Raw genomic sequence first — 16,826 nt, 5'->3', positions numbered from 1 at the left:
AGTATAAGTTTCTTGATACTTTACACTTTTGTAGCTGGGTTATGGCATATGCTTGACATACCCATACCCTTACTTACTACAATTATTGATTCTTAAACTTTCTAGTATGTGGTTATTCAGTTCGTGGTATCTCTCTTATTAGCTTACTACCAATGTATTTATGCCATTCTCTTCATTGTGTATGCTTGTTATATCTTGCATTTATAATAAACTTTGGCTTTTTTTGCATATGTTCGTATACGTCATTTTTTCTTTATGAATTGATTTCTTCCTGTTGAGTCATCACGCTCTCTCTTGGAACCCATCTGCTACAATAGGTGACATATTGTGGTCTGACCATGCCCCAATCTTCCTATCTATTTCCGTTCCCTTCTACAGTGTCCATTTTAGCACATGATCAGATATCAAAATCAAACATCAGAATGATGTCAGTTTGAGGCTAAATACCCTGTCTGAGAACTGATTTTGATAAGTGATTCTGACAAGTGATTTTGACGAGTGATTTTGATGAGTGATTCTGATGAGTGATTTTGACAAGTGATTTTGATGAGTGATTTTGACGAGTGATTCCTGCAAGTGATTCTGGCAAGTGATTCTGACAAGTGATTTTGACGAGTGGTTTTGACGAGTGATTTAGACGAGTGATTTAGACGAGTGATTCTGACGAGTGATTCTGACATGTGATTCTGACGAGTGATTTTGACGAGTGATTCTGACAAGTGATTTTGATGAATGATTTTGACGTGTGATTTTGATGAGTGATTCTGACGAGTGATTTTGACAAATGATTTTGACAAGTGATTTTGACAAGTGAGTCTGCCAAGTGATTTACTTTGGCTATGTAATTTAACATGCAAATAGACAGCGTGTCTGAAACTCGTAACACGTCAGGATGACAATCAGAGTGTCAGATATTAAAAGTAAAACACCCCTGTAGTTTATGTGCTAAATAGGCATAATTAATTTAAAAAAAAATTGTATTTCTATCAGGATTTGAATTCTGACACTGTAATTTCAGAGGCTGATGTTTTACCATTGCGCTATCCAGTCAAGTAATAGTAGCTTGTAGCTTTTCTTGTCTTATGACATTAACCATGAAAATACTCAGGGTGACTAAAAGTCATTATGATTTTGATTCTGATGTTTGAAGAAAGTAACACATCAGACTCACACATCAAAATCAAACATTATTTGAATTTGGCTTGCTTGAAGTCTGTGCATAAGTCCCAATGAGTTATAGACCAGTTTGCACTGAAAATTATATAAGCAAATACAAATCCAAAGCTTTCAGAACTGAGTTTCTAGCTTAGTGGTTAGTGCACTGTATTTGGAATACAGAATTTTGGGTTCAAGTCCCATCAGCGAAGTTATTTTTTTTTTTTATTATTATAGTTGTAAAAATCACTTGTCAAAGTCACTTGTCAGAATGACTTGTCAAAGTCACTCGTCAGAATCACTCATCAAAATCACTCATCAGAATCACTCATCAAAATCACTTGTCAGAATCACTTGTCAAAATCACTTGTCAAAATCACTCGTCAGAATCACTCGTCAAAATCACTCGTCAAAATCACTTGTCAGAATCACTTGTCAAAATCACTTATCAAAATCACTTGTCAGAATCACTTGTCAAAATCACTTGTCAGAATCATCATCAAAATCACTTGTCAGAATCACTCGTCAAAATCACTTGTCAAAATCACTTCTCAAAATCACTTGTAAGGATCACTTGTCAGAATCATTTGTCAAAATCACTTGTCAGAATCACTTGTCAAAATCACTCGTCAGAATCACTCGTCAGAATCACTCGTCGAAATCACTTGTCAAAATCACTTGTAAGGATCACTTGTCAGAATCATTTGTCAAAATCACTTGTCAGAATCACTTGTCAAAATCACTCATCAGAATCACTCGTCAGAATCACTCGTCAGAATCACTAGTCAAAATCACTCGTCAGAATCACTTGTCAGAATCACTCATCAAAATGACTCGTCAGAATCACTCGTCAAAATCACTTGTTAAAATCACTTGTCAAAATCACTCGTCAGAATCACTTGTCAGAATCACTCGTCAAAATCACTTGTCAAAATCACTTGTCAGAATCACTTGTCAAAATCACTTGTCAGAATCACTCATCAAAATCACTCGTCAAAATCACTTGTCAAAATCACTTGTAAGGATCACTTTTCAGAATGATTTGTCAAAATCACTTGTCAGAATCACTTGTCAGAATGACTTCTCAAAATCATTTGTCAAAATCACTCGTCAGAATCACTCATCAAAATCACTCATCAAAATCACTTGTCAGAATCACTTGTCAGAATCACTCATCAAAATCACTCGTCAGAATCACCTGTCAAAATCACTTGTCAAAATTACTTGTCTGGATCGCTTGTCAGAATCACTTGTCAGACATGGTATTTAGCCTCAAACTGACATCATTCCGATGCTTGATTTTGATATCTGATCATGTCCTAAAATGGACACTGTACCCTCCCTGGTCCAGCGTTCATGGACATGGAAAATGAATGATCACTTTCTAAAAGACAAAATCTGTATGGCAGAATTAAAGGATTCTATTGATTCTTTTTTGCAGATTCATAAAGCAGATCAGACCTCAATACCTCTGCAATGGGAAACTTTAAAATGTGTCATGAGAGGCGTGTTGATTAAGCATGGTTCAAAACTCAAAAAGGAGAGAACTCTAAAGGTAAATGACCTTTTGAGACAGATACACACACTTGAGGTCTCGCATAAACCTACATTGTCGCCTAACACTCTTGCAGAATTATCCGAAAAAAGGAATGTTCTCAAGATCTTGCTAGACCAAAAATACCTAAGACACAGGGAGCTAATTAAAAACTTTTTTTATGAATCGTCAGATAAATGTGGACGGGCACTCTCAAGGTTGCTTCAGCCTTGCTCTGTGGCGGCATACGTTCTATATATCAAAAAACAAAATGGGGAGGATGCTCATAATCCTACAGAAATCATTGACATATTCCGCTCAAACTATGAGAAGATGTACAATATTAAAGGGCAATACTCTGATCTCTCCCCTTCTGACCTATCTATCCGAATTAAGGAGTACATACAAGATACTTCTTTAACCTCTTTAGATAGTCATGTTTCTGAGGCACTGGAAAAGGACATTACAGAGCAGGAGGTCAATCTTGCAATTCAATCTACACCATCTGGTGAAAGTCCTGGCCCAGACGGATTCACTCCAGCATTCTATAAGTCCCTTAAAACTCAGCTATCCCCTGTTATGAACAAAACCTTTAATTCATTAAATGATAAGACATGTTTGTCCCCCAATCATTGGAAGCTCATATTAACGTTCTCCCTAAACCAGGTAAGGATCTTACAATCACAGCTAATTATAGACCCATATCATTAATAAATGTAGACATTAAACTACTCTCAAAAATACTAACAGAAAGACTTACCACATTGTTGCCCTCTCTTATAAATACTGATCAAGTAGGATCAAGTAGGATTTATTCAGGGCCGAGAGGCAAGAGACAACACTATTATGAGCATGTTGCTAATCTCTAAAGCTAAAAGTCGCTCCATATATATGGGCCTTTTATCTGTTGATTCAGAGAAGGCCTTTGACAGGGTTCATTGGGGGTTTATGAAGGAGGCATTATGTCAAATAGGCATTGGACCACAATTTTTACAGTTAATTTTTTCCCTGTACTCTGGCCCTACTGCTAGAGTTAGGGTCAATGGAACCTTGTCCTTACCTTTTGCGATACGAAACGGGACTAGACAAGGGTGCCCTCTGTCCCCCCTTCTGTACGTGATAGTGATGGAACTCTTGGTCAATGCAATAAGGAAAAACAACAATATTCATGGGGTTAAAATAGGTACCAGGACATATGTGGCGCCCTGCTGTGCATTCTTGCCACAGAACCCAGAAGGGTGCATGGATGGACTTCTCCACAAGAGGCCCTCACACATTCACACACCTCCACCCTACCACCTCAGACCAGCAGAGGGAGCCCATTACGGATATGTATAGGGAGGGTGGAGCTAGGCAGCTCAGTTTAGTGTTCAAATGTGATGCCCAGCTGTGCTTGGTATCACAGATCCTAGAAGGGTGTATTGAAGGATTCCTCCACAAGAGGCCCCCATAACCATTCACACATCTCCACCTTCCACCTCAGACCACCAGAGGGAGCCCGTTAGGGATAGATAAAAAGGGAAGGTGGAGCCAGGCGGCAGTTAGTCAGAGTTAGTCTATTCTGGTTTAGCAGTGAGTCTAGTACAGCCTGAGAGGAGTTACCTCAGAGGACAAAAGCCTGTTCCAGCTCCTGCATTTGCTATCCTGCAGTGGAGCTTATCCAGATCCAGACTCAGTTGTAGCTCAGAGTGGTGAGCTTTAGGCGTGCTGGCGCCATAAGATCGGTGAAGCGCGGCAAGCTGCCGTTAGTGTGAGTAGCCTAGTGAGGGCCCGAGTAGGCCGAAGGCGAGTAGAGAGTTAGCACATAGGGGGCAGAGGAGTTTAATTGGCTCACCCCGAAGCGGTTACCGGACACCGGGTCCGAAGCTTACCGGGATCTCCACGACCCAGTAAGATAAACCGGAATCCCTGGAGATCTACAAGTCCCAGGATCGCTAAAGTGCTGATACGTAACAGAGCCAGGAGACACATAGGCCCGCAGCTAAGGTGTGTGTAATCCAAGAAAAGGCCCTACCACAAGGTCAGCCAGCGCAGGACAGAGACAAAGTTAGGCCTAGCTCCAGGCAGGTCAGAAACTTACTACGCAGAGGCAAGAAGCAGGAGGCCCAAAAACCGCTCATTGGGGAGGATCCTGACATGCACCCTTCACCCTACAGCGCTCCGGGATGTGCCTGAATTTCCATCAGTAAAATGTACTGAAGTGACTATTGTGTCTGTCCCTGTTCTTGCTCTGACCTGGCTCGCTCTCGCCTGTCCTGCATTCCCCGTCATACACTGCCCTGAGGCCTATCTCCACCTGTGGGGAGCTATACCATCGAGCTGCCTTATCAACAGCCTCAGTGAACTGCGCAGCGCTGGTGATCCTCACCAGAAGCCACAGGTGGCATCACAAACTCTATCTTAAAATTAACAAATATCCACCCTTTTTAAGGAGCGACCCCAGGGTACGGGCCCCGGAGCCGACCACCGCGACATCCCTAAAGGCCAGGCTAAAGGCACGGGTACCGAGTCATCCCCATTCCCCTGGGCGAGTCACAGACACAGAGAGGAACACAGCTCAGAGTTGAGCAGAGAGCGTGCTGACGCTCAGAGAGCAGCATGCTGGCTGCTGTGCTTAGGCGAGTCAAGGGCTACAGCATGTGTGAGGGCCTTGAGTGTGGCCAAAGGCGAGAGGAGAAGGAAGAAGTAGTGAGGGGGCAGAGGAGAATACCAGGCTCACCCCGATATATATATATCGGACACCGGGTCCGCGTCTACCGGGACCCTTTATACCCAGTAGGAACAACCGGAACCCCTGGAGGACTACAGGTCCCAGGTTCACCAAACGCTGATTACAGTACCAGGACTAGGAGTCACGGAGGTCCCAGCATCCAGGGAGAGTGATTTCCAAAGAGAAGGCCTTACCACCAGGTCAGCAGGTGCAAAGAGAGACAGTAACCAAGCTAGACCTAGCTCCAGGCAGGTCAGAAGCTTAGAGAATAAAGCAACGGATCAGGAGGTCCTATACCCGCTGACTGGGGAGAGTACAAAAGTGTGCCCTTCGCTTGGAGTACCCTGGATCGTGCCTGCAACATCACCAGTAAAGGTACTGAAGCTTACTACCGTGTGAGTGTCCTTCTTTCCTCCAGGACCATCCTGCCGTCTCTCTCCCCTGGTCCACCACCATTACACCCCACGCTGCCCTGGAGCAACCTCTACCTGTGGAGAGCCACACCATCCCTGCTGCCGTAACACCAGCTCCAGAGGACTGCTCCACAGCGGCGGCTCCCTCTAGCCGCAATCCACAGGTGGCGTCACAAACACTTTCTTAAATCCCCTATAAAGTATCCTCCCTTTTACTGACCGCCCTGGGTCACGGACCGGGCCAGCTACCGTGATATCCCCCAGCAACCAGAGGCCCGGCTGCCGAGTACCCCACGGCCCAGGGGGCGCATCAGCCTTGGCGTCACGAACAGGATTCCATGCCCGTTGCCACCGGGTACTGTGCACCTTAAGAGACTGTAATACTCACTGTGGTGAAGTTTTCCCACCATTCCCGAGATTTCTCGCCATTGTCCGCCATCTTCCTGTTGCCGCGCGGGAAGAAGAGGGGCGTAACCGCGGGAATCGGAGGGGCGTAACCGCTGGAAGCGCACGAAGCCCAAGACACACCCCGCCACTGATGTCGAACCAGGAAGCGTCAGGTCCTGGAAGGAGCCCAGAGGACGCTCTGACATCATACGTGAGCGACGTAAGGTCCTGGAAGAAGACCGTCGCCCGCGGAGCTGCGGCCTACCTGATAAGAAGTGAAGAAGGTAGGCTCCGGTTCACTAGGGGGGCGCAACCATGGCCAATGACCAGCAAGCTGCCGGAGCACCGGTTAACGCTCCAGATGCCCAACCTGCGCCGGGCGCTGCACAGGCCGGAACGGCCGCTCCACCAGCATGGGTCGTGACCACGTTAATACCCATGGCCCTGCCGTAGATCCCTGGAGCGAAATTGTTATGATCTGCAACATAAACTAGGAAAAGAAGGGGAGAGCTGTCTTTACAGTAAGACTAAGCTGAGTCCTTAAGTTGTAGCGGGCAACCTGTTCCTAGTGAACAGACCCGCCTGCGTCCTCGGCTAGTCTGAATGGAGACCTATAGAAAAAGGGAGGGGTACCAAAAAGAACTAAGGACTGTGACAAAAATGGGACACCTCCTAACAGAAGTTGTTGCAGAGGAAAATAAAAACTGACAAAAGTACTAGAGGTCCAGAGGACCAAGCAAACTAGAGATAGATAGGCACAAAAGCACCTGGCTAGAGAGACAGTCAAAACAACACTGAAGTCCAGCAAGGCCCGAAGGGCGTAGCTGGAATATATAGGAAGATGGTCACGTGACCGCAAAACACAAGATAGAAACAAAAACAAACAGAAGGGTTCTAACAGAAATGGCTTCCCCAGTATAATGGAAAACCGGACACCCTGTCCGGATTCAAGAGGAAAATATGCGGTGTGCTAGACATGTATTCTATGACCGGTAAACAGAGAGCTGCTGTTGTGCTGGGACAATTGACTCGTACCGCAGAGCGGGAAATTGAAACCTAGCCAGCCACAGACTCGGAATCAGTATTCATCATCTTTAAGAGACTGCAAACTGTGTTTGAAAACCGCACTGAGACAGACCTCCGGATGAGGTTCTACCACTGTGTCCAGAAACCTGAGGACAGTGTCCGGGACTATGCCTGGCGCTTACAAGAAGCCCTGCGGGCCCTGAAACAGGTTCGTCCCTTAAGGACGAGGCTATAAAGGGTCTGCAGCCCCTGGAAACATCAGATACTGCTACCCAGCGTTACCAGGGTGGGGCCACCCCAGTGCCCGCAGCACCCACTGCTCCTTCACTAACGGTGGAAACAAAGATGCAAACAGTGCCACCTAGCGAGCTGGACAGCCTGCGCTATGAAGTGCGCCAGTTAAGTAAAACCCTGGCCACTGTCCTCAGCACCCTGTAGCTACAGGAGGAGCCCGAGCCGGAAGGACGGATACTACTCGCCGACAGCCCTGAGGATGTGCCCTGGATGAGAAGAAGAAGGAGGACAACGCCACCCCATATGAGGACAATGCCACCCCAGAGGAGGACAACGCCACCCCATGGGAGGACCAACGACCAACGTCGCCCTCCAGGAGAGTTCATCTGCTACCGCTGCCAGAAGGCAGGCCACACAGAGCGGAACTGTCCTTTAAACAAGCAAACCATTGGGCCGAGGGCCGACACCCAGGAGTAAACCAAGCAGGCCCATCAAACTGGTACCATCGGTTCGTGGGAGGAAGACCTTTCCTGTCCATTGTGCTGGATGGCATCGCGACACCTGCCCTGCTGGACACTGGATCTCAGGTAACCATCATGCCTGATGTCCTCTACAAAAGGTTCTGGTCCTTAGACGAACTCCAGCCGCCAGCCCCGAACCTCTCCGTGTATGCCTCTAACGGCCTTTCTCTTAACCTAGTAGGGGTTAAGAATGTGACAGTGAAGGTGGGGAGAGTGGAACTAAAGGACCAAGGGCTGATTGTAGTGGAGTTTAATCCTGGTGATACAGACTTGTATATTATACTTGGTACGAATATTGTCGGTAACTGTTTGGGAGAAGTGTTGTTTTTGCTCCAACAGATTGCTGACACCGCCAAACCAGGGCAGAGGAGGGTGCTCCAGAAAGAGATCCGAGCCCTTATGTACCAGCAACAGGTAAAGCTATCAGGTGGTGAAATTGCTAATGTACGGGTCACAGACCCGATACCCATTATGATTCCCCCGATGAGTGAAATGCTGATTTGGTGTAGAGCAGCAATAGGTCTCAAAGAACAGAACTATCAGGCAGTAGTGGAGCCCATTAGTTCGGAGCACAGACCTACACTCTTAACTGCCAGAGGGGTGGTTGATGAACGCAATGGGAGGGTACCCGTACGACTCCTAAATTATGGGGAGGATGAAGTTAAATTACCAAGATATGCCACTGTCGCCAGGTTGTATACTGTGGATAACAACGATAACAACGCCATACACACAGTGGAATCCTTGACCCCACCAGATACAGTGGTGGACAATGACTCCGAAGCTCAGTTGGAGGATTGGTGTCAACAGCTCCATGTTGGGACTGACGCCACTCCAGTCCATAAAAAACAAGGTGTATACAGGGTGGTTCAGGAATACGAGCAGGTATTCAGCAAATACCCACTTGATTTCAGGAGGATTAAAGGGGTACAACACTATATACCCACAGATGACCATCCACCCATCAAAGAACGTTACAGGCCAATCCCACCAGCACATTACCAGAAAGCGAAGGAAATGTTGCATGACATGAGGAAGGCAGGGGTAATAAGAGATAGCTGTAGCCCATGTGCAGCTCCCCTCGTCCTGGTCAGGAAAAAGGATGGAAGCATGAGGATGTGTGTAGATTACAGACAGGTAAATCGCATAACACATAAAGATGCATACTCTTTGCCCCGTATAGAGGAATCCCTGGCTGCATTAAAGCCTGCAAATTACTCCTCTACCCTTGACCTCAATAGTGGGTACTGCCAAGTAGCAGTTGTTGAGGAGGACCGGGAGAAGACGGCCTTCACTACCCCGATGGGACTCTGCGAGTTCAACAGTATGCCTTTCGGACTCTGCAACGCCCCTGGAACGTTCCAGAGATTGATGGAGTGCTGTTTGGGACACCGTAACTTCGATACCGTGCTGCTATACCTGGATGACGTGATAGTGTACTCCAAGACGTATGAGGACCATTTGAAGCACCTGGTGGAGGTATTTGAAGCATTGTCCCGGTATGGGATGAAATTGAAGCCTTCCAAGTGCCACCTGCTCAAACGGAAGGTTCAGTACCTGGGGCACATCGTCAGTCCAGAAGGAGTAGCACCAGACCCGGAGAAGGTCACTGCCATCCAGAAATGGCCGGAGCCGAAGAATCTCAAGGAGGTACGTCAGTTCCTGGGACTGGTTGGGTATTACCGGAGGTTTGTAAAGGACTACACCAAGAAGGCAGCACCTTTGCAAGATCTCCTGGTAATACCGTCCAACAGAGGCAAGAACCACCCCTTCCAGTGGGGTAAAGAGCAGGCTGAGTCCTTTGCAGTGATGAAAGAGATCCTGACTGGCAAAGAAATCCTGACCTACCCTGACTACAGCCAACCATTCCTGCTGTACACTGATGCCAGCAATGAGGGACTAGGAGCTGTGTTAAGCCAGAAGCAGTATGGCAAAGAGAAGGTGATTGCCTATGCCAGCAGGAAGCTCCGCCCTACCGAGAGGAATCCAGAAAACTATAGCTCCTTCAAGTTGGAGCTCCTGGCCTTGGTCTGGGCCATCACTGAACGATTCAAGCACTACTTGGCCTCCAGTAAGTTTACAGCTTACACTGACAACAACCCCTTGACACATCTAGAGACAGCTAAGTTGGGAGCCATGGAACAGCGTTGGATGGCCCGTCTGTCAAACTATCAGTTCACCATCAAGTACCGGGCAGGCCACAAGCCTCACCAGTCGGACACTGAAGAAGAAGTGGATGACCTGCAGGAGATTGAGCTACCTGCCTTCCATAGAAATGGGATGGTCCACGAGCAGCGCACCTCCAGGAGGTATCGTGGTAACACACTAAACCCTTTACCTCACCACAGTTGGAAGGAGACCCAGGACAGCGACCCGGTTGTCAGCCGTATCATAGAACTGATAACCCAGGAAGGTTCCTCCCTGGAGAAGGACGCGTCTCCACAAGCCAAGCAACTGTGGAATGAGAGAAGCCGGCTGTTCATCTATAGAGAGAAACTGTGCCGAAAGTATGTTAACCCCAGGACCCATGAGATGGTATGGCAGATCGTAGTGCCCAGGACAGACATCCAGATGGTATTGGAGGTCTACCACGATCAAGCATTGCACTTTGGCTGGAAAAAGCTGTAAACTCTCCCGAAGAGTCGGTTTTACTGGGTTGGAATGCGAAGCTCCATAGAGAGGTGGTGCTGGGATTTTGGACCCTGTAGTCTCAGAAGAAAAGACTACAGCAGCCAGAAGGCACCCCTGCAGTCCATCAAGACAACCCAGCCCCTGGAGATCGTTGCCCTGGATCACGTCAATTTGTCACCCAGCAGGTCAGGCTACTCGTATGCCCTGACCATGGTGGATCACTACTCCTGGTTCCTGGTGGTAGCCCCCATCAAGGATCTGATGGTAGAAACAGCAGCAAGGACGTTTCAAGCATACTTCTGCAGGCCCCATGGATACCCGGATAAAGTGCTGATGGATCAAGGCCCTGCCTTTGAAGCCGAGCTGTTCAAAGAGTTTTGCCATCTGTACAGGTGTAAGAAGATCCAGACTACACCGTACCACCCCCAAACCAATGGGTTATGTGAAAAGATGAATAACATAGTCATCGACCTGTTGAAGACCTTACCTCTAGAGGAAAGAAACCAGTGGCCAGACAAACTACCTGACCTGGTAGATCTGTACAATCACATACCTGTGAGTTCCACCAATTGTACTCCAGCGTACCTCATGAGAGCAAGACACGGAAAGTTGCCCATGGACTTGGAGCTTGGAGTGGTAGAGCCGGAAGCAGATATGTCCACTGAAGACTGGGATGCGACTCGACAGGAGCAGTACAAGAGAGTACAGGCCTGTGTCGAAAACAGTCTAAGTAGGGTGAGAGATAAGCAGGAAGCACAGTACAACAAGAGTGCACCAGCCGAACCCTTGACACCTGGAGAAGTTGTGTTGAAACGAAAGAGAAGAAGCCACAAACTTGACGACCAGTGGGAAAGGGAACCTTACACTGTGTTGAATTCCAGGTTCGACAATAGGAAAACCTGTCTAATTAGCAAAGACGGAGGAAAAACAACTGCAACGGTATCAAGAGACCATCTGAAGTTGTGCCCAAGTCCGCTGAAGCCCCAGGAGGAAGTGCATCTCACCGTACCGGAGGAGCCTAAAGAAGAAGTACTCCATAATGTCTTAGGAGATTTCCCGGCAGATTGGCCTCAACTGGATGGAGCGGTAATAATACCTGTGTTACACTTCTACCAACAGCCAGAAGACCCTCCATTGCAAGTAGAACCTGTAAGTGCCCCAGAAGAGCCTGCTCAGGAAGAATCCCCGGAAGAAGGATCACCGGTAGAAGCAGAGCCAGAAGGCCCAGTAAGCAGTGTACTTGCCAGTCCCGTAGAGAGGTTAAGGCAGTCTTGCAGTCCACCAACCCATAGAGCGGGAAATTACACAAGCATCCACGCTACATGCATCCCCGTACTACGTAGGTCATCACGTAGCAGTAAAGGCCAGACCCCTGTCAGGTATAGGGAGTAAATAGAGAAATACCTGCAGTATAAATAGTTACCCAGTAGGATATTGCATCATGTTTATTGTATAAACTGAAATATATGTGTTTATTTGGTTACCCGTAAGGGTATATATAAAGGACTCAGTGGCTGAGGACTGTGAGCAGCCCAAAAACTGTCATGTACATAGTTGCGCTCCCTGGAGTGCCCCTTATTAGACCACGGAACAAAAACCCATTTGGCGTGGCCGAAGACGTGGTCCAGCACCTGGATCACCCATGCCCTGTAGCCACGCCCAGAGCCTAAGTTGAGGGTTTTCAGGCGGGTCCCTCATGTTCTTTCTTCGGTGAAATGGACACCAAGTTACGGGACTGACTGTAACTTTATTGTTATTTATAGTTGTAATTATTGTATTATAATGTCACCTGCAACGTTCAAGGAAAGTGCCTCCCATAAAGGGAAGAAATGTTATTGTTTAAACCTGTTTGAGAAAAATGCTTCAGTCCAGAAGTACTGAGTTTTACTAGGGGGGAATGTGGCACCCTGCTGCACATTGGTGCCACAGAACCCAGAAAGGTGCATGGATGGACTTCTCCACAAGAGGCCCTCACACATTCACGCACCTCCACCTTACCACCTCAGACCAGCAGAGGGAGCCCGTTAGGGATATATATAGGGAGGGTGGAGCTAGGCAGCTCAGTTTAGTGTTCAGACACAGAGAGGAACACAGCTCAGAGTTGAGCAGAGAGCGTGCTGACGCTCAGAAAGCAGTGAAGAGAGCAGCACGCTGGCTGCTGTGCTTAGGCGAACCAAGGTCTACAGCACGTGTGAGGGCGTTGAGTGTGGCCGAAGGCGAGAGGAGAAGGAAGAAGTAGTGAGGGGGCAGATATATATATACCGGCCACCGGGTCCGCGCCTACAGGGACCCTTTATACCCAGTAGGAACAACCGGAACCCCTGGAGGACTACAGGTCCCAGGTTCACCAAACGCTGCTTACAGTACCAGGGCTAGGAGTCACGGAGGTCCCAGCGTCCAGGCAGAGTGATCTCCAAAGAGAAGGCCATACCACCAGGTCAGCAGGTGCAAAGAGAGACAGTAACCAAGCTAGGCCTAGCTCCAGGCAGGTCAGAAGCTTAGAGAATAAAGCAACGGAACAGGAGGCCCTATACCCGCTCACTGGGGAGAGTCCAAAAGTGTGCCCTTCACCTGGAGTACCCTGGACCGTGTCTGCAACATCACCAGTAAAGGAACTGAAGCTTACCCCCGTGTGAGAGTCCGTCTTTCCTCCGGGACCGTCCTGCCGTCTCTCTCCCCTGCACCACCACCATTACACCCCATGCTGCCCTGGAGCTACCTCTACCTGTGGAGAGCCACTGCCGTAACACCAGCTCCAGAGTACTGCTCCGCTGCGGTGGCTCCCTCTAGCCGCAATCCACAGGTGGCGTCACGAACGCTTTCTTAAATCCCCTATAAAGTATCCCCCCTTTTACTGACCGCCCTGGGTCATGGACCGGGCCAGCTACCGTGATATCCCCCAGCAACCAGAGGCCCGGCTGCCGAGTACCCCACGGCCCAGGGGTCGCATCACATATAAGACAGCATTATATGCAGATGTCCTTCTCCTCTATGTGTCTCAGCCTCAAACATCTCTTCCTGCTTTAATGAAGGAGTTTGATAGATCCTGAGTAATTTTAAAGTTAATTATTCAAAATCGGAGGCATTAAATTTATCGCTGTCACAGAGAGAAGTTGAACATGTAATGGATAACTTCCCTTTTAAATGGAAGTCAGAAGCGATAAAATACTTAGGCGTGCTCATTTCTCCTGACTTTTCAAAACTTTTTGCACTAAATTACCAATCGCTTTTGGATCGTACATATAAAGACCTACTGAATTACAGTAAACTGAGACTATCCTGGTTTGGTAAAATGAACGCAGTAAAAACCGATATATTGCCCCGCTTTTTATACATTTTTCAAACTGTTCCCATTTCTCGCCATGCAGCTTCTTCAGCAAACTACGTACAGCATTAATCAGGTTTGTGTGGGGTAAATATAGACCCAGGATAAGTATGCAGAAATTAAATCGCCCTAAATAGCCAGTGGAGCTGGATTTCCGAATTTTAAAATATACTTTCAAGCTTCTGTTTTAGGTCACTTTATAGACTGGCATATCAACTCTCTGACAAAACAATGGGTCACTATTGAGCAGGAAGGGGTGGGTGTTCCTTTGAAGCACCTTCCTTGGCTTTTTGCCTCTGATGTTTTCTCGATAGGAGGCTTGACAGAATTGACTAGGAGAACAATTAAAATTTGGCATGCAACTATGAAAAAATACCATCCCTCTAGAACATTCAGCCCTCTTACGCCACTTTTCTCTAATGTTTCCTTTCCTCCTGGATATCTGAGAGAATCTTTCTTGGGATGGAGAGCTATGGAGGACACTCGCCTCCTACATATATTAGAAAATGGTAAAATACCATCATTCAATACATTACAGGATAGGTCTCTGTCTAGAAAATTGCTGTGGATGGAATACTTACAGTTGCAATCATTCTTGTTTTCTCGGAGGTTGGCACCCCCATTCCAGTGTATACCATCTTCTTTTAAGAGGTTATTCTTACAGGAATCTCCCCCCAATCATATAATATCGCTGCTTTATAATTATTTGATTAGGGAAAATATCTCAGGAAAGTTACAATTTCAACACATGTGAGAACAAGAATTGGGGGTAGTCATATCATCAACAGATTGGGGAAAAGGATTCTTGTTTACACACAAAATGTCGGTCACATGTTATGCGCAGGAGAAAAATTTCAAAATTATGGCAAGATGGTACCAGTATCCAGTAAAACTTCACACCATATTTCCGGCAGCCTCAGACTTATGTTGGCGATGTAAAGTGGAAAAGGATCTATGCTTCACATATGGTGGGAGTGTAGTAAGGTCAAACCTTTGTGGGAAAAAATATTTCCCAATTATAATCTAATTACCGGAAGTAGGGTCAAAAATCGTCCTGAGAAAGCTCGGCTTTCTATCCTGCCCTCATCAATAGGATCTCAAAAAAATGAAATGTTTAATATCTGCAGAATGGAGGAACTTTCTGCTGACTTTAATGGATGTGCTGATAAATTCAGGAAGATCTGGAGTGTCTGGATTCTGTTTCAGGACTCATCGGAGTTTCACAGGCTGTTTGAGTGAGAGACTGATAAATTGGTGAATTGGATCTGGGTTGGTGCTGGGAACTAATTAGAGAGTCTAAAAATGAGCCTTAGTTTATGTTCTCCTTCTCCTCTTCAATATCCTAATCCTACCCTCCTTTCTTATCTTTCTTTCTCTTTTTCCTCTTCCCCCCTCACCACCCCTTCTTTTTTTTCTTTTTTCTCTTTTTGTTTTTGTACTGTTGTATTGTTGATTTATGTAGTTGTCTGCACTGTTGGATATGATTAAAAGTAATGTTTATGTAGCGCCCCGAGGGTTCGGCCGCTACAGGGATATTGCACCTCTGCCAGAGGTGTGGTATTCCACTCCCGGGTAAGGTTGGAGTATGGACCAGGGCTCAGTTAGCTGCACACATATACACTCCTCATTTCCGGGGGACAGCTCTACGGTGCTCCCATTAGTATGCGAGTACGACTGACTATGTCCCTGGCTGGAGTGGAGGGGGGGGGGACCCTAGTGATGTGGGAGCAGATAGGGACTGGTTTCTGGGCATAGGAAGGAGCTCATTGGTTGCAGGTCACCTGGGCTCAGACACAGAGGAGGAGGTATATAAGGTGGGCACCATCTTAGTTCTAAAAGAGTAGAGAGAAGTTGAGTCTGTGAGGAGGAAGTGAGAGTGGAGGAGGAGGGGAGCAGAGGCTCCGCTGGAGTTCTGCTCCAGAGCCAGGCCTAGGACACGGGCAGGGCGAGAGGGAGAGAAAGAAAGGAACAGAACAGAAAGAGAAAGGAACCGAAGAGAAAGGCCCAGGAACACAAAGGAAGAAGGGACCCTAAGGACCCAGGAAATTACGGGTGACGGGTCAGGCAAGGAAAGGGTACCGGATCCCAAGTTGGTGGAGGCAAATAATCCTCAGCCAAGAACCGGAGGTCGTGCGACCCCTCACGAAACCTGCTAGGAAGGCACCATATAGGATAGCGGGAAACGGGGCCCACGTTTTCCCGCATAAATCCGCGACAGCTGGACAGAAGTTTGGTCCTGTGCCATGCTCCTGAATTGCCTGGGAGTTGACCGAGCCCCTCACCTGGTGGACGTGGCACGGCTTGGGCAGTCACTACCTGTACAGAAGTGGCTTGGAGTATACGAACTGTGAGTAAAAGACCCTGGACTGCAACATGTTGTCTTTGTGCTTCTTACTTCGCCAGCACTAACGGTACTGGGACTCCCTGCACCATCACCCCCACCATCTACTACACTGCCCTGAGGCTACACTCTGCCCGTGGGGAGTTATACTATCTCAGCTGCACACACCATCAGCCTCAGGGGACTGCCTTGCAGCGGCGGTTCATAATAGCCGCAATCCACGGGTGGCGTAGTCGGACATTGCAAAACCATATAAATAGACTGCCACAACATTTGGTCTGACCACCCTGAGCCACGGACCGGGTTGCCACTACTACCCCCATTATTGCCCTGTTGCCCGACTCCGAGAGCCCCACGGCCCAGGGGGCGAGTCATTTACATTATTAGATAAGAGGTGTATGAGTCTTATCAGAGAAGTGATAGAGAATATGTTATTTTGATCGCCATGATGACTAAACACCGGCATTTATTAATGTATGTTATATATGTTAATGTCTATTTCTATTTCAATAAAAAGAGATTATACTGAAATTTCATTGAATCTATTCT

This window comes from Phyllobates terribilis, unplaced genomic scaffold, assembly GCF_046119375.1.
Source record: "Phyllobates terribilis strain yellow unplaced genomic scaffold, ASM4611937v1 Scaffold_444__1_contigs__length_1506546, whole genome shotgun sequence".
In the NCBI taxonomy this organism is placed as follows: Eukaryota; Metazoa; Chordata; class Amphibia; order Anura; family Dendrobatidae; genus Phyllobates; species Phyllobates terribilis.
Note: the sequence above shows the minus strand (reverse complement) of the source record.